This window comes from Colobus angolensis, unplaced genomic scaffold, assembly GCF_000951035.1.
Source record: "Colobus angolensis palliatus isolate OR3802 unplaced genomic scaffold, Cang.pa_1.0 Scaffold268, whole genome shotgun sequence".
NCBI lineage: Eukaryota > Metazoa > Chordata > Mammalia > Primates > Cercopithecidae > Colobus > Colobus angolensis.
This window is the reverse complement of record NW_012115910.1, coordinates 5,126,200-5,144,798: the sequence shown is the minus strand read 5'-3', so window position 1 is coordinate 5,144,798 and position 18,599 is coordinate 5,126,200.

The window sequence follows — 18,599 nt, the reverse complement described above, 5'->3', positions numbered from 1 at the left end:
GGGACCTGAGGACCCTGAGAATTTGGGGGTACAGATTTTGAAGTCTTATTTGTTTCATTGACTTTAAGCGTCTTAATTTCATTTTTCTAATAATTTTAAAATCATATAATCAAGTTCCACTTCCAGTTAATATTTTGAAGGATGTAAAAAAAAAAAAATCACTCTCATCTTTACCAAAAAGCACAGGAAATGTTTTAAAAAACTTTTTTAAGTCATCGTGGAGCTTTCGAAGCAAAGAAACCAGCAATAGCTAAAACTCCTGAAGGCAAGCACGGCCCAGGTGAGCAAGGGGCACAGTGCACTTTCTCATCAGGACTGAGGGTGGCTGCAGGCATGGGAGAGGCATGGGCTGGCCAGGGAAAGACAGCTCCTGGGGTGAGGCAATACCATCCAAATTATTGACACCCCTATGGACAGGCAGGTCAGCTCTGAGTCTGGAAAAAACACAGAGGCAAGGATAAGCCCTTCCACCCAGTAATTCTGTAACCCAAGGATTTTATAGATGGTGGAGGAGGGCTAGAGAACAGAAAGAAATCATGAGCTCTCACTGTACGAGTCTCACAGTCCTGCAGCTTCCAGATCTCAGCCTTAAGGTTTCCCAGTTTCCATAGCTGGACATCTCTGAGTCATCAGATTTGCAACCCAGTGGTCTCTAGGGCTCCCGCCTTTGAGGTATAGCAGTCTTCCTCTGACTCTGGAGATCTAGAGTCTTTCATGAGGAAGAGCCTGAGCTCACCCTCAAAGCATTTGAAGTGCCAGGTGAGCTGAGTTTAAGCAAAGATGCAACCAAACCCCAACTCAATTAAACTTCTGTGAAAACTGAAGATAAAGAAAGAATTCAAGCAACTCTTAGTGCTTGAATTTCAAGGCCCTGCTATATCTATATTAAAGCCATAATACTTTATTTAACAAGCTCAACTCCAGATTATCTCAAATTGGTCAGTCCTAACTTATAGATGCCAAACAGAGGAAGGGGTATTTCCTGAAATTAGGGGGATATATCTATATTAAATCTAATCAATCAATAGAAACAAGCCAACAGATGGCTCAGATTTTAGAATCAGCAGATAAATTCTTTAAAATAGCAATTAGATGGATTTTTTAAAAAACTATAAAGAAAGATAGATAAAGAGAGTAATAATTTAGGAGACATGGAAACTATATAGAATAAGATATTAAAACTAAAACATTCCCAGCACTTTGAGAGGCTGAGATGGGCAGATCACGAGGTCAGGAGATCAAGGCCATCCTGGCTAACACAGTGAAACTCCGTCTCCACGAAAAAATACAAAAAAAAACTAGCCGGGTGAGGTGGCAGGCGCCTGTAGTCCCAGCTACTCGGGAGGCTGAGGCAGGAGAATGGCATGAACCAGGGAGGTGGAGCTTGCAGTGAGCTGAGATCTGGCCACTGCACTCCAGCGTGGGTGACAGAGAGAGACTTCCTCTCAAAAACAAACAAACGAACAAACAAAAAAACTAAAACATACAATATCTGAAATAAATTTTGCTATATGGGATTAATAGCAGATTGGATACAGAGAAATGAAGATTAAGTAAATCTGAAGTTAAGTCAATAGAAATCATTGAAATTGAAGTACTGGCTGGAAAAAAATACTTGTTTTTTAAAAAAATGAATAAAATCTCAGTGATATGGGGACAGCGTCAAGCATTCTGAAATATGTGTAATTGGAGCCCAAGTAGAAGGAAAGATTGGAAAAAAAAAAATGTTGGCCAAAACTTTTAAAAATTTGATCAAAAAAAGCAATCTAGACACACTGCAAGCTCAGCAAACTTTAAGATAAATAAAAACGGGCCAGGCTCAGTGGCTCACACCTGTAATCCCAGCCCTTTGGGGGGCCGAGGCCAGTGGATCCCCTGAGGTCAGGAGTTTGCGTCCAGCCTGCCCAACATGGCAAAACCCTGTCTCTAATAAAAATATAAAAATTAGCTGGGCATGGTGGTAGATGGCTGTAATCCCAGCTACTTTGGAGGCTGGGGCAGGAGAATCGCTTGAATCCAGGAGGCAGAAGTTGCAGTGAACTGAGATGGTGCCACTGCACTCCAGCCTGAGCAACAAGAGCAAAACTCTATGGCAAAAAAAAAAGAAAAAAGAAAATAAATACAAATGGGCCAGCTGCGGTTGCTCACGCCTGTAATCCCAGCACTTTGGGAGGCCGACGCAGTGGATCACTTGAGGTCAGGAGTTCTAGACCAGCCTGGCCAACATGACAAAACCCTATTTCTACTAAAAATACAAAAAATAGCTGGGCATAGTGGCGGGAGCCTATAACCCCAGCTATTAGGGAAGCAAAATGGTACCACTGTACTTCAGCCTGGACGACAGAGTGAGACTCTGCCTCAAAATAAAGAAATAAATAAGAAATGACACGTAGGAACAGCATAGTTAAGTGGTTAACTTAAAAATAATGATATAAAGAAAATCTTAAAAGAGGCCAAAGAAGGAGGCAGAGTAGACACAGGGAACCAATATTTAGGAAATTGCTGAACTTCTCGTTCAAAGCAATGGAAGATAAAAACACCGAAGCAACATCTTTAGAGTTCTAAGGAAAGTAAAAACCTGTCAACCTAGAATTTAATTTCCTGTGATAAATATTTTCAGCAATGAAAGTAAAATGTTCAGATAAATAAAAGCTGAGATAGTTTGTTTCAGAGGACCTATAGTATAAGACATGCTAAAGGAAGTTCCTCAAGTTGAAAATGGACTACAATGGGATACCAGAGGGAGCCTTCGGTCTACAGAAAAAAATGAAGGATACTGGAAAGAGAAAATATGTGAGTAAATAGACATGTTATTTTTCTTTGTTTCTTATTCAAGAAAAATTTAATTGACTGTTCAAAGGAAAAATAATATTAACTACGTGTTGTGGTGCTTATAACACGTCAATATAAGATATAGTACAGTGCCTTAATACCCTGAGCAATGGGATAGGGTATGTATTAAGTTACATTATTGTAAAGTCCTTACATTATTCACAAAGTGCAATAACATTAATTAAGTGCAGTGTGATAAAGATAATACTGTAACTCATATGGCAACTATAACAAAAGTAGAATATGCACGTATAGCTAAAAAGCTAATAGAAGAGATATAGTAAAACACTTTTTAAAAAATTAACTCACAAGAACATAAAAAGAGAAAAACAAAGGAGCAAAGAATATGGGGACAAAGAGAAAACAAATAGCAAGGTGATAGATGTAAAACCAATTATACTCATAATTACAGTGGACTAAGCACTTTAAATAAAGGCCAGGGATTTTATTTAAACACAAGAAAGAAGGGGCACAGATGTTTAGGCCACAGGATGGCCTAGTTGGCCTTTCTCACTTTATGCTGTTTACCAGATGAATTTTAAATACAAAGGTATAGAAAATACAAAGATACATAGAAAGATTGAAGGAATGAAAAAAGATATGTAATACAAAGAGGAAGCACAAGAAAAATGGTGTGAGTATATTAATAACAACAAAATAGGGTTTTATAAAAGGAGTATAAGCAGATATAAAGAGAACCATTTTATAATAACTAAAGCTCAAATAATTGAAAGTATTAACAGTCCTACATATGTACAAGTAGTTTCAAAATGCATGAAACAAAATTGACAGAACTAAAGATATTAAAAGCAACACCACAGTCATAGTTTGAGATTTCAATGTCTAGCTTTCCTCAGTGATAAAAAATATAAACAAAAAAAATTCAGTAGGAATATAAAAGATGGAAATAATATCATCAGCCAACCAGCTATGCTTGCCACTTGCAGACCACCACACCTAACATCTACAGAGTGCACAATCCTTCCCAGGGCTCATGGAATACAGACCAAGATGGAACATGTGATGGACCCTGGAACCAGTCTTAATACATTTTGAAGGATTAAAATAGTAAATATTATATTCTCTAGTCACATTTAAATTAAATTTAAAATAAATATCAGCAATTAAAAAATTATCTAGAAATTCCATAGAAACTCTCCAAATATTTGGAGACTTCACAGCAGACATTAAATAAGAAATAGGTTGAAGAAAAAACTCCTCCAGAAAAATTAAAAAATATTTTCAACTGAGTGCTGAGAAGACAGATATCAACATTTGTGGGATGCAGATATGGTGGTCCTTAAATAAAACCAGTACCTTTAAATGGTTACATTTCAATAGAAGAAGAGAGTACAAAACTAATTACCTAAGCTTCCAATATAAAAATCTACAAAAAAGACAGCAAGATTTACCCCCCAAATATCAATGAAATAAAAAGCAAATTACAGAACACATCAACAGAGCCCAACTAAGATTTTTTTAAAAATAATAATGAACTTTTAAGAATAGTGAGAGAAAACAATTAAAAACAAGAGGATGAAATTAGAAAGATAACTACAGATTTTTCAGATATTGAAAGGATAACAAAGGTATATGTTGAATATTATGTCAAAACAATTTGACAACTTAGATAAATTGACCATATTTCTTTAAAAAGTAATTTACCAAAATATTAAAAATCCTGAATAGTTATATCATTTTAAAAATTGAATTTGTAATTAAACACCTACTTATAAGGAGACCTCCAGGCTCAGATGGCTTGACTGGTGAATTCTATCACACATTTGAAGAGTAAATAATATCAGCCATATACAAACTCTTTCAGAAAACCCAGGATAAGAAAATGCTTCCCAATTTCCATCGTGAAGCCAGAATTACCTTAAAAGCAAAAGCTAATAGATATCCTACATGAAAAAAAATTATAAACCAATATTTCTCATGAATATAAACATGAAAATCCTCATCAAATATTAGCAAACTGAATTCAGCATTATGACCAAGTGGAGTTTATCTCAGGAATGCAACATGTGTTCAACATTCAAAACTCAATATAATTTACATATTAAGAAAAAAAACCTATGATAAGCTTATTAGAGAAAATAATAAATGCACTGGACAAAATTCAACACTCATTCATTATAAAAATAATCAACCAAGAAAAAATGAAAGAAATTTCCTCAGTCTAATAAAGGACATCCACAATAAAACCTATGGCCATTTTTATATTTAATCATCCATTTTGAATGTTTTCCATGTGTGAATGTGAGCAAGGCTCTGAATCCTTTTATTCCACATTGTGTTAGAGGTCCTTAATGAATGAAATGAAGTATTTAAAAATAAAAAAGAAATAAAGATTGAAAGAAAGAATTAAACTTGTCTTTATTTGATGCCAATACAATTTTTTTCTTTAAAAACTCCTAAGGAATATGCAAAGCATTCACTAGAACTAATAAATGAATTAACCCAGGTGATAGGACATAAGGCCAATATGCTAAAACCAATTTCATTACTATACACTAGCAAGAAACAATTGGAAAATAAATTTTTAAGTATTTCTAATAACATCTAAAAACAAAATACTGTAATAAATTTTTTAAATTGTGTGTTAGAATTTTGTATTAAAAAATTCACAGAGAAAATCAATTTAATATGTAGAGAGATGTACTATGTTCATAGATTAGAAATTCAATGTTATTAAGATATCAGGTCTCTCCCAATGGATCTGTGGACTCAATACCACCCAGCAAGTAGAGGCTGACAGATTGCTTCAACTACTCATAAGGAAATTCAAAGCAATATACTCAATAAATTCAAAGCTAATACATTTTTCTTTATCAAAAGGACCTACACTACCTGATTTCAAGGCTTATATAAAGATGTTTATATCTCGTGTAAAGATATTTAATTAAGGCACTAATGGCATTGGCATACAAATCTATCTCTAAAGCTATGGAACAGAACAGATATTTGACAAATACACTTGATAGTTGATGGAATTTTGACAAATACTGAAAAAGAAAGTCATCTTTTCTAGGATACTTTTGTTTGCTCTGAGGTTGAAGACAGTCCTCAACAAATGATAATGGAAAGGTCAGGTATCTGTATGGAAGAAAGAAACCTTGACTTCTAACTCTGGATACATCACAAAATTACCTTGAACCAAAACCCAAAAACAGGTGAACGGAGAAACAAACTTTTGAAGAGCCATACAATGTGACACTACTTAGCAAGAAAAATGAACAGCTTCCTAATGTACATAATCACATGAATAGATCTCAAAAACATAGTATTGAGTGAAAGAAGACAGACACAAGAGACTATATGGTGCTATATGATTCCATGTATAGAAAGTCCTTAAGCAAAATGGAAGTGATTTTCTGATACTGGGGGGTGTGAAGGGTTGGTTTGGCAATATCAACCTAAAAAACAGACAGAGTCAGGCTCTCCAAAAGAAAAGACATTTATCTGGGAATAGGGCAGTGCAGTGGGAATACACATGTCATACTAAACTATGTGTGTATTCAGGGAGGTAAGGGAAAACTAAGGATTTTAAAGGGAAAATGAGAAGAATTTCATAATTGCTTTTAAATAATTATCTTTGACTATAAAGATCAATAGCAAGGGTGACACCAGCCAGAGGATGGACGGGGCAGTTGCTGGGCAGATGTCCTGGAAGATTTTTTGTAGGGTTGTGACAGCCTTTGTGCAAACTTTTGGGTTTTGTAGCCTTTTTTATTATCAGGCATACAAGCATGAGAAGTCTCAGAGCCTTTCTCAGCATTATTTGTCAGCAGTTTCTTAACATTAGTGACTCCCTTTTGATTCTGACAACTTTCATAGCAGTCAGAGAGGATATTGACTGAAATAGACAACAGGAAAGTTACTGAGGGGTAACAATGTATATTTTGATTGGCGTCTTGGTTACAAATGTATATATTTGTCAAAACTCATCCAAGTATATAAAGTCTATACATTTTATTGTATGTAAACTATTCCTCAGTAAAGTTGGTTAAAATTACATAAGCATCTTTTAGATCTTTAGACGATCACCTTGCTGAGGGCCATCATGTGATTTTCTTTCTCACAGTTCAAATGTTTATTATTATGCTGATATTGCATTTGGTACAATTTTAATAGTCACAGATTCAATAAGAAACAGCAGAGAGTCTTCATAAATAACAGCTATAGTTATATTAAGTAGAGGCCAGTGACTTTATGGGAAGCCATCCTAATGAAGCATTGAAATAATCTAAATACAGAAAAATTTTGGAGAATCCTGGCCTTGCCAGGCAGAAATCCTCTGATAATGCTGAGCTCAGAACTCAGAGTAATTAGAAACATTGGCCTCCCAAGCTGAGCAGCCATGGGGCTTCAGGAATACTCTCTGCTCTGCCCTGGTAAGCTAATGTAGCTCATTTCCATTTCATTGGTTTTGTAGTTTATATCTGATCTGTAAGTTTATTTTTATAGTTGTCTAAAAGCTATAAGCCTAACAGTTTGTAGTGTTTTATGTTTGCATATATATTTAAGTAAAATTATAATAAAAAGAATTTAAGTCAACATTGGGGGTCTGTGAGAATATTTTCTACTTTAAAGAGATCAATACATTATTCAAGGCTGGAAAATGCTGAGTATTTCCAAATGGTGTTATAATTGGAAAAGATCCAGAAATCTTGATTGGATGCTGGGGCTGCCAGAAAAAAATGGAGCAGAGCTGGCAACGTTGGCTCTTTGCACAATTCAGAACCAGTTCTGCATCTGAGCACATACAGGCAGATTTGCTGGGATGGCATGAAAGGAATTCTTGTGCAGAATAAGCGGTGGCTTAATTTCTAAGAGAGCACTTTTGAGAATACTGAAAATAGGACTAAAAACCATTTATAGTCTAATTATTATGGTAGGATTTTTATATCTGCAGATATGTTGTCAGGCCACCATTTGAATTGTGATATAGCTGATTCAATTAATGAACCATTTTATTTGTCAGGGCTTCTGAAATTCCAAGTGACAGAAGACTTCAATTCAAATAAGCTTGGGGGGCGGGGTGTGGGGGAAGATGTGAATTTGCTCTGGTGATTACAAAGAGAACCAGTTAGAAACTTCTTTGACCCTGGAAAGACCTCGTACTTCACATCACATTATCAGGAGCTGATTTGTCTTCTTTTCTTGCTTCAGTTTTCTTCTGTGCTGTCACCATTTCAGGTAGAACCTACCTACAACTTGTGGTGACCCTAGCAGGTGAAGCCTTAATTTTTACAAGATTCAAGTCTAGTAGGAAAAAGAAAAGACGTATTTTATTTTCATACGGTTCAAGATGAACCCAGCCCTTGCAGGCTCAATGGGATTGATCACAGGAGCATCCTTGAACATCCAACATGACCAAAAGATGACAATGCTGGCCAGGCAGGGTCTGCTGCTGCAGCCAGCAGCTCCAACTGAGAATCAGGTGTGTTGAGACCGGGGCAGGAGTTGGTTCTCTAGAGGAAAACAGGTCAGTGTGTGTCATCAGAAGAAAGAGAACGGATATTAGGTGGCGAACATATCTGTTGTCAAATACATATCAATATCTATCTTTCAGTGCACAATCTCCAACAAAATAGGTATTCGCATAAAAATAAATCTATGCTGAATTAACAGCAACAATATCTTTGAGGCACATGGCAGAAACATGATTTGAATGCAAGTATAGAAGGTGGCTTTGAAACTATTTGAAACATTTTACTCAAAGGATACTCGTGAACTTCTGGTTTCTGATCTAGCACATAAGGAGCGAAGAAGCCTTCTCAACACGCTTACAAGTCAAAAGCTGAGCGAACTGAAAAAGCAACGAACAGCTCTTCTTAGATCTGTCAGGGAAGTGAGATCACAGGCCAAACCACTGCCTCTGAATTAGACAGACAAGTGAATGATGATTTATCAGAGCAGAAATCCATGGAGGAGCAACCTCCATGGATCCAGTGCCAGGGTAGAAACACCTGAACTGTAATTGACGAAGTGCTGGGGGTTCATGGTGGACAAGTCTGGAGGTAAAAACTCTGGCTAGACCCAGTCACCAGGCACGGGGTGAAAGGCGTACATTTTTGTGAGTTTTGCCTCCTAGAGATCAAACAGGATCCTGTTTCCAGCAAGGGGAGGAGAAAAGGAACTATTTTGACATACACCAGCATTCTCTTCTTACCAAGGCCTGCCTTCAGAAGAAACTAGTTAACCAGAGACTCGCCTGCCACAGTTTTCTTGGAGTCTAACTACCTTGGGTGAGGGAAATACCAACTCCAGCACACTCCAGCCACCCTGTGCCACCTAAAGGGGGATAAAAAATTGAGAAGTACTTGATGAAGTTTACAGTCCAGAGGCACAGACTTGCCACATACTGAGACCTACTCTCAGGACTATAGCATGTTCCTTTCCCCACATCTTACCACTACAGCACTAAAGGCCAATTGACACAGTTCCTTTCATGCATTAAATCATTCCCTGCTATCAAGAAAAAATTACAAAGCACACTAAAAGGCAAGCAAAACAAAACAAAACAAAAAAAGTTTGAAGAGACAGAACAGACATCAGAACCAGATATGGAAGGGATGTTGGAATTATCATACCAGAAATTTAAAACAACTATAATTAATATGCAAAGGGCACTAATGGATAAAGTAAATGCCATGCAAGAATAGTTGAACATTGTAAGCAGAGAAATAGAAATTCTAAGAAATTTTGGTTAACCAAAAAGAAACACTAGTGAAGAAAACCACTGTTAGAGAAATGCAGAATGCCTTTGATGAGCCTATTATTATTAAATAGTAGACTAGACATAGCTGAAAAAAGAATCCCTGAGTTTGAGGATATCTCAGAAGAAACTTCCAAAATTAAAAAGCCAAGAGAAAAACGACTGAAAACAATAGAATGGAATTGAGAAAATTATCTGAGACAACTACAAAAGGAGCAATATATGTGCAATGGAAATTCCCGAAGGAGAAGAAAGGGAAAAAGGAACAGGAGAAATATTTGAAACAATAATGACTGAGAATTTCCTCAAGTTAATGTCAGATATCAAACCACAGATCGAGGAAACTCAGAGAACCCCAAGCAGGGGCTGGTTATTTAATTTGCTGGAAGACAGAATGTCAATTATTAGAATAATAGACCAAACTGAATAATGTGATGTAAATAATGAAGTTAAAGGCTAATGACTAGGTACATAATACCAACTTCACAGAAATAAAATAGAGAAGACCTCTCCATTCTCAAATTCCATGGATTCCTGAGCATCTCTTCACTGGCCAGTGGTGGAAACCAGGTGCTGAATTCCTCAATAGCCCCTCAAAGGATTGCTTTCTTGAATATCTCAAGGGAATAGGGAATAATTAGGATGCATAAGGTATGAGAAAAGCAATATAAGAAGAATTCTTGGCCCAGAACCACAGAAAAATTTCAGGTTTATTTATATTTGGTGCTGAAAGGAAGGAGTTTCTTTCAACAGCTGGAGATAAAACCTAGCTAGCATGTTCCTGAGTGAGGGGGTGAAGTGGTGCCTGGGAAAGCCCAGCAAATGCAGAGAAGTCCGGAGGCCTGTGCTCACTCAGTGCCCTAGGGCTCAGTGTATTTGCAGAACTATTTTGCATGATTAAGTACAGTCCTAGTGGGTTGGTGGTGAGGAGGTGGGGAGCTTAGGGGGAGGGGTGAGGGAGTGGAGGGGGTCGGTAATGGGAGATGTAGGAAAAAGCACTTTGTGTCATGTCGTTTTGTGATTCTTTGTTAATTCATCTGGTAAACATTCATTGTGCCCCAGCTGCCTGCTATAGATGCTACATGCTCTAGATGCTAGAAATAAAGAAGTGAGATAGAGTAGGGGTGGTCACTGTCATTGTCCTTGTCCCGTAAGTCCTAGACATCTATATGTTCTCATGTTTAGATCCCATGAAGTTGTTTGGAATAAGGACTTATCGCCTTGTGATAATGAGCCCAGGATTCTTCTGAAGCACACACCCACTGTCCCAGCCCAAGTAGGAGGACCACTGTCAGGGTTTTAAGTAGTGTCAGGGAGAAGTCAGGTTCTTGATCATCTGTTTACAGAGGGAATCCCTTGTACCACCCATCCTCAGGTTCTGCCATTGTCCTGTATAGCTAGTGATACTTGGGAAAGAATTGAGGAACCCCAGAGAATTTCGAAGCCCCCTTGGCACACCAGGGAATGTTCTAGAGCTCAACCAGCTTGGGACCAAGGAGATAAGTCATCCAGGCAGACCCATTTTCCTGACTCTCCACCAAAGATGCATGTGGCCCTGTGATATTGTGAAATATATATTTGGTCTTCAACTCTGCTTCCTGGCATATATCTGCTAAAATCTTTAGAGTCTCCAAAGTAATGTCTTTTTGTATTTTAATAAGTCCATCATGATTTAACCTACATGCCTGCCTAGCGAAGCCTCCATAAACACCCAAAAGGATAGCATTTGAAGAGCTTCAGGATAGCTGAATGTGCAGTGGTTCCTATGAGGGTGGGGCACCTGGAGAGGACATGGAAGTTCCATGCCTCTTCCCCCACACCTTGCTTAAGGATCTCTTCATCTGTATCCTTTGTAATATCCTTTATAATAAACTGGTAAACAAAGTGTTTCCCTGAGTTCTGTGAGCCACTCTAGTAAATTAATCAAACCCAAGGAGGTGGCTTATGGAATCCCCAATGTATAGCCAGTCATTCAGAAGCACAGGAAAAACAACCTGGGTCTTGAGATTGGCATCAGAAGTGGAGGCAGTCTTGGGGACTGAGCTCCCAACGTATGGAATCTGAGGCTATCTCCAAATAGATGGAGTTGGAATTGAACTGAAGGACACCCAGTTGGTGTCTACTGCAGAATCGACTGCTTGCTTTATGGTTAGGTGTAATCCCCAAACATGTGGCCACAGAAGTTTTCTGTGTTGATCGTCATGGTGTGAAAGCAAATTAAAAATAGAGTTTGTTTTTTTCCTTTAGCCGCTCACTCACTGTGAGCCCACCTAGAAACATCCTCCTCTTCCTGCACTGCTTTCTGCTGTGCTCAGCCAAGCAAAGCGTCCCCTACATAGACTACAGGGTATAAATAACACTCCATCTCTTGTGGTATCACAGCCAGATCCAGTGTCTGGCTCCTGGGAAGACCATGGGCCAGAGAAGTCAGGAGAAAACACATCCCAAGTCAGAAGGGCTCCAGAGTGGATTTCAGGTTCCCTTTATTGACTCCAGGGAAAAATCTTGCCCAAATAAGGCCACATGGCATGCGGCACTAGCCAGAGATTTCCTTCTTTGGAACTCTCCAAAGGTAAGAGGAAACACCTTTACAAATGCAACCTGAAGCTTCTTACCTCTGCTTTATGGACCTAGATCCTTTCCCACTATTGCACAGTGCTATGCCATCTGCAATTCCAACCATTCTAAGCCAACTGCTTATTGTACTTCTTAGAGTAGCAAATTTTGATAGGCCTTTGTTTCACAATTGTTTCTGAAACTTCTTTGGTCCGTATCTATGGGGCCTGTGATACCAGTACAGTGGATGACTTAATAGTCTACAAAAAATGGATCCCTGGAAACCTCCTTGAGGAGTAAGATTTTGCCACTGATTTCAGAAGAATATCTGTGAGTCATCCATTTGATTATCTGAGCAGATGCTGCTGACTTCTGGCAACATAGCAGAAGGGATGAGTCCCCAAGGTGTGTTGTAATCAGGCAGCATGTGCGGCGGGTCAGCCCAGGGAACAGTAACTCTCCACCGCAGACATGTATCAAAAGGGGAAGCAGTAATGGAGCTGTTGCCCTGCCGACTGGTAGCTCGTTCCAGGGCAGAACTTTAATTAGTGGCTCCCTTAACAGCCAGGCCTGCTCTGTGTACATCCATAAAAAGCCATCTGAACACCAAAGTGGCCTCTCCCACTCATTAATGGTCACCTTTCTGCTTGAACCACAACAATCCTGCTGACCCTTGATTTCAGGTGGAAGAGGCTTCTATTCCCTCTAACCCTCAAAGATGAAGGTTTCAAAGCATTTCCTTCACTGGCCCAAACCCAGAATTCAAGTTAAATGGCTTTGCCAAAGGTGTGAACTAAGTGAAGGAAAGCTCTTCTCCTTGGGCTCAGGCAATCTGCAGTCAGCGGGAGGTGTGAGTGCATGAGCAGGAGTGGGGAGCCCTTTGTGTTTTCTGCAGATACTGCTGCAGCTGCTGTGCCTGGAACACACAGTTCTCAGGAGGCCCTCCTTCCCCAGGGCAGCCACACTGTCTCTTCACCCATAAAGGTGAGGCGTGGCAGCATTCTGCCAGTTCTCTCCACTGCCACCTGTAAAGCTGGCTCGCCTGTGCATCACAAGCAGCTCTCCCCATAGAACAAATATGCAAGGTTCCTTCGCTGGCTCTGCGTTCCATTAAGGCCTTCTTGGTTTCCTGGTCAGGTCTGCAGTCATCCTAACTTCGTTTATGTTTTATTCCACACAGTCTCTTTTCCACTTTCAAACCACAAACAGCTGGCACCCTCAATTGCAGCAGATGACCTTGTCTCATCCCTCTGTGAGCACACCTAAGCTCCTTACCTCTCTTCTATTTCACTTGCGACTGGATGCCCTGAGGTGCCTCTCCTCCCAAGGCATGATCTCTTGTGTTTTCCTCCCAGGCAAATCTGCTCCTTGACTCTTTTTCCTCGGGGTATGGGATAATATGCATCAAGGGATCCTTTCTCAGCCATGCATGTGTTGATGTGTTCTCTCATTTGTTGGCAAACATGAGTCCCTGTTAGAGGGGGTCCTGGCCTGAGGACATGAAGATGAAGCCAGCATCTCAGGACTGCTCCCGAGGCCCCCTACAACCAACCCACTCTGGTCCTTGCATGACCTGTTGCTTCTCTGCTGTGATGAATGTTAAGTCCCAGTGCATGAGGTTGTGCAGTTCTGGCTGGATAGAGAAGCTCGGGAGAGCCAGTTAATCCAGAATAGTAAGGCATTGACCCAAAACAGCCCACTTGGAGGAGATAGCAGTGGGAGTGTGGGACAGGACACTGGGGGTGCTGTCACAGGTGTCACTGTCAACCAGGCACTTGCGCTTATTAGCTGGGTAACCTTAGTCAAGTCTCAACCTCTTTCAGGCATGGTTTCCCATGGGCAAAATGAAAAACAATAATGGTCGCTAAGACTAGTAGTACTGTAAGAAATTAAATGAGATGGTTGTGAACTTGCCCAATATTGTATAAGTAAGTGAATTTCTCCTAGTTTTGGCTTTCCTTCCTTCCCACTCTCCTTTTTCCATCCTCCTTCTTTCCCTCCTTCCTTCCTTCTTCCCTTTCTTCAATCCTTCTTCTTTCCATTTTCTTTTCTTCCTTCTTTTTCCCTTTCTTCTTCGTTCCTTCCCTCTCTCCCTTCTTCCCTTCCTTTCCTTCCTCCCTCTTCTTACTTTCTCCCTTCCTTCCTCTCTTCCTCAATTCTTCTCTTTCTCCTACCCTCTCTTCATTCCTTCCTTCTTTCCCTCTTTCCTTTCTTCTTCTCTTCCCTTGTTCTTTCTTTCCTTCCTTCCTATGTTTTTTCCCTTTCCTTCATCCTTCTTCTTTCCGTCTCCCGCCTCCATTCCCTCTCTACCTCTTTCCATCCCTCACTACCTTCTTCTCTTTCTTTACTTCCTTTCTTCATTCCTCCCTTCTCTCTTTCCTTCCTTCCTCTCTCCCTTCTTCCCTCCGGTGCTCTTCTTCTCTCCCTCCCTCGTTTTTCTTCTCTCCCTCCCTCTGAATCGCCTTCCCTTCCTTTCTCCCCTCCCTCGTTCCCTCCTTCTTTCCTTCCCTCCTTCTATTGCTGCTTTCTTCCCTCCTTTTCCCCTTCCCTCCTCAATTGGTCCTATTGGCTCTAAGAATAGAAGGATGAATAAAGCATAGCCACTGCCCTTAAATAAACAACCATTTCAGAGGTGAGTACAGACAATCTGGAGCTATGAAAAAGTGGACTGTTATAAAGGACATTAAAAAAAAAACAAAAGTTGGCATTAAAAAAAGTTTAAGGGACATAAAAAAAAAGTTGACATAAAAAATTGACTGTTACAAGAGACATAAACCACTCTCTGGGGAGAAAATAAAGGTAAGATTAATTCTGCCAAAAGGGACAGGAAAGGTGACTGGCCTAGAATGCTGCCTGGAACCCACTTGCTCTGCATTGCTCAGGGTTGGCCCTGTGGCCAAGCTCAGACTGTCACACCAGCTACTAAATATGACTGTATCTCAGCAGATGGATTTAACTCTCGCGCACAGGAAGAAAATGGACCAACGAACTCAGTTAAAACAGGGCATGAAAGCAGAAATGTGCTATATTCCTAGAGTGCTTTGGACTTCCTATTCATTCAGAGATCCTCTCTTTTTCCTTTTAAAGGTGAGAAAACAAAGAACCTGTAACACTGAGTGACTTGTTCAAAGTTGCAAAACTGGCCTCCGGTGGAACTTGGATTACACCCATGTCACCTCACTCCCTGACCAGAGATCTTTCTGCTGCTGCCTTGCAAACTGTAGCCTGGAAAAAAGGAAAGGAGAGAAAAGGAAAGACGAAAGGAAAGGCAAAAGGGAAGGGGGGAAAAGAAGGGGAAGGGGAGAGAAAGAGAAGGGAAAGGGAAGGGAAGAGGAGAGGAGCGGAGAGGAGGGGTAGAGGAGAGGGAGAGTAGGGGGTGGGAAGGGGGAGGGGAGGGAAGGAAAGGGAAGGGAAAATGGGGGAAAGGGAAGAGAAGGGAAAGGAAAAGAAGGGAAAGGAAAGCAAGGGAAAGGAAAATAAGTGGAAAGGAAGAAAGGAAAGAGGGATGGAGGGAATAAAGGAAAGAAGAAAAGAAATGAGGGAGAGAAAGAGGAAAAGGAAAAGAGAGAGATAGAGGAGGGAGGCAGAAAGGGCAGAAGGAGGGCGAAGGGAAGGAAGGAAAGAAAGGAACAAAGAAGGAAGGAAAGAAGAAAAGTGAATTACAATTCATTGCACTGGCAATAAATAAATTATATATTCCTTTAGTGCCTGTAAAATCCTCTATATTTTCTCAAATTACTCAGCTCATCGAGCTGCATGGGTATTGTTCTTCTTCACAAAGAACAGCAATCCCTTGGAAACTGCTTTCCTCCCTCTTTCTATCAGCCCTATAACACTATCTCTGAGAACATCTAACAGAACAAAGCCATTTGGACACTTGGTCACTTAATTCATCCTCAGTTTTGTCAGGCCTCTTCTTGAAAACTTGGCTGTCTCATATTCATGGCTCTCTACTGGAACCAGCTGGCTGGGACAAGGAGTTTCCGATTCAAAGAGACCAGTGATCGAGGTGGGATCAATAAAAAGACATCATTATTTCCTCACCTGAGCCCCCAATCAATTTTTCAGTTAGAATCCTGGACACATACACCGTTACTGTTTCTTCTTATTAGTCACACGTTTGGGACTACCCCATTGTAACCACATGAGAGTACTGTGGGCAAAACAAAACAAACAGGGCATTTAATGACAAGAACAGAATTAGCTAATAAAGTAAGTCAAATAACAAAATTTGTAGCCTAACCCATGCTATAAAAACTTGATTTTATAGAACTGAGGACCCATTTTGCACATTACATATGATCACACCTTGAGGTGTGTTTTTATTTCGTTGGTATTGTGAAAGGTGTGATATTTGGAATAGAGGCACCATAAAGACACGGAAGCCATAACTGATTAGAGCATGTGATGAGAGGCAGGTGGGTGGGTAGGCTGCTGCAGCCACAGGCAAATGTGGCCTATCTCTTTTCTGACAGTAACAAGAAATGAAAGGGCCGAGTGTGGGGGCTCACACCTGTAATTCCAGCACTTTGAGAGGCCGGGTGGATCATTTGAGGTCAGGAGTTCAAGACCAGCCTGGGCAACAAAGCAAGACTCCACCTCTACAAAAAATAAATAAATAATAAAAAACCCGTTAGCCCTGTGTGATGACCTGTACACCCAGCTCCTTCGGAGGCTGAGGCAAGAGTTTGAGGCTGTAGTGAGCCGTGATCATGTCACTGCACTGAGGCCTGGATGACAAAGTGAGATCGTGTCTCCAAAACATTAAAAAAAAAAAAAAAAAAAGGAAAAATGAGAGTAGAACTGAAACAGCAGAAGGGCTCATATCATCCTGGACCTAGAAATCCTCCATCCAGGCCGGGCGCGGTGACTCATGCCTGTAATCTCCGCATTTGGGGAGGCCGAGGCAGGCGGATCAGGAGATCAGGAGATCCAGACCGTTCTGGATAACACGGTGAAACCCCGTCTCACTAAAAATACGAAAACAAAATTAGCCGGTGGTGGTGGCTGATGCCCATAGTCCCCGCTACTCAGGAGGCTGAGGCTGGCATGAATCCGGGAGGCGGAGCTTGCAGTGAGTGGAGATCAGCCACTGCACTCCTGCCTTGGGCCACAGAGCAAGACTCCATCTCAAAAACAAACAAACAAACAAAAAAACCAGAAAGAAATCCTCCATCCAGCCCTGTTGCCCTGTTGGTTCTGTGTGTGTTGGAGGGGGTAGAGGGGCAGCCTTCTAAGAAGGCTTTCAAGGAGGGCTTCCTACCACTTCAGCTAAGACTTGTAGAGAGAAATACTTTGTCCTAAACCAGTCTCCCCAGTTCCCACCAGCCAGAGCGCCTGACCTTGCAGGGAAGGTTATCCGTTTATCGTCCGAGCAATTTCGGGGATTCTAAAATGCCATGAGTGGGAACCAGTGCCCTAGGAACGGCCATTTCCATGAAAATTCCATTTCGGGGATTAATCTGAACAAGTGCTATTGACTTTTTCTCCTGTACACAACATCAAAGAGTAAAAACAACCAGGCCTCTGCTTAACAGTTGAGGATTCCAGCAAAGTTAGGAAACAGGTTTCTATTTGTAGCAGAAGAGTGAGCAGGCAGGAAGAGGAAGATGGGAGCGGGGTGGGGGGGGGAGACTGGCAGAGATTCAGAAAGTTCGCGCTTGAGATTTTTAGGTTTCTTACTCATACACGTCTATTTCTCTGGGTTTCTGAATGCGAAGACGAAAAAGTCTCAACAGTCTGCTAAACTAACACGGCCTTCGAATCCCAAACTCAACATGGTAGCTGAACCAAACCGTCCACAAAGAGGAAAGCCAGAGGGGGCCAATTAGGGAGGAAGAAATTAAAGAAAAGAGAAAAGCCAAGATGAAAGGTCCAGCGCAAAGTGAGTGACACGCCTGGAGAATGGCAACCCTAGCACGGTCTGCGGCCGGCGGCGGAGGTGGGGACGCGGCCGCGCGGATGACTGACAGGTGGGTCTGGCGCAGCAAAGGGAGCGGGTGCGGCGGCGGGGCCTCCCCGGGGGCACCGCGAGGGCCTCCCCGGGGGCAGCGCGGACCGAGGCGGCGCCTCCCGAGCGGGGGCAGCAGAGGAGGGAGCGGAGCGGGAGCCGGGCGGAGGCGGCTGCGGCAGGGGGAGGCGGGTGGCAGGCGCGCTGGCTCCCATGCTGGCCTCGGTGCCACTAGCGCGCCTGCCGCGCTCCCGGCTTCTCTTTCCCCTCCGAGGCGCAGCGGCTGTCCAGACGTTCCGGCTGCCGGGTCTGGACAGCTCCCCGAACCCCTCCGCGGAGAGGAGTGAGGCGGCGCCCGGGTGCCGGCCGGAGAGCGCTTGGTCTTGGAGAAGTGGGGACGAGGCTGGAGGATGAGCGGCTGAGGGCGACGCGGGCACTGATGCGAGTTGGGGCCGCGACCACCGGCAGCTGGCAGCGCGATGAGCGAGTCCCCGGAGACGCCCTAGCTTGGTGCGCGCGCCGGGCGTAGCGCGCAGG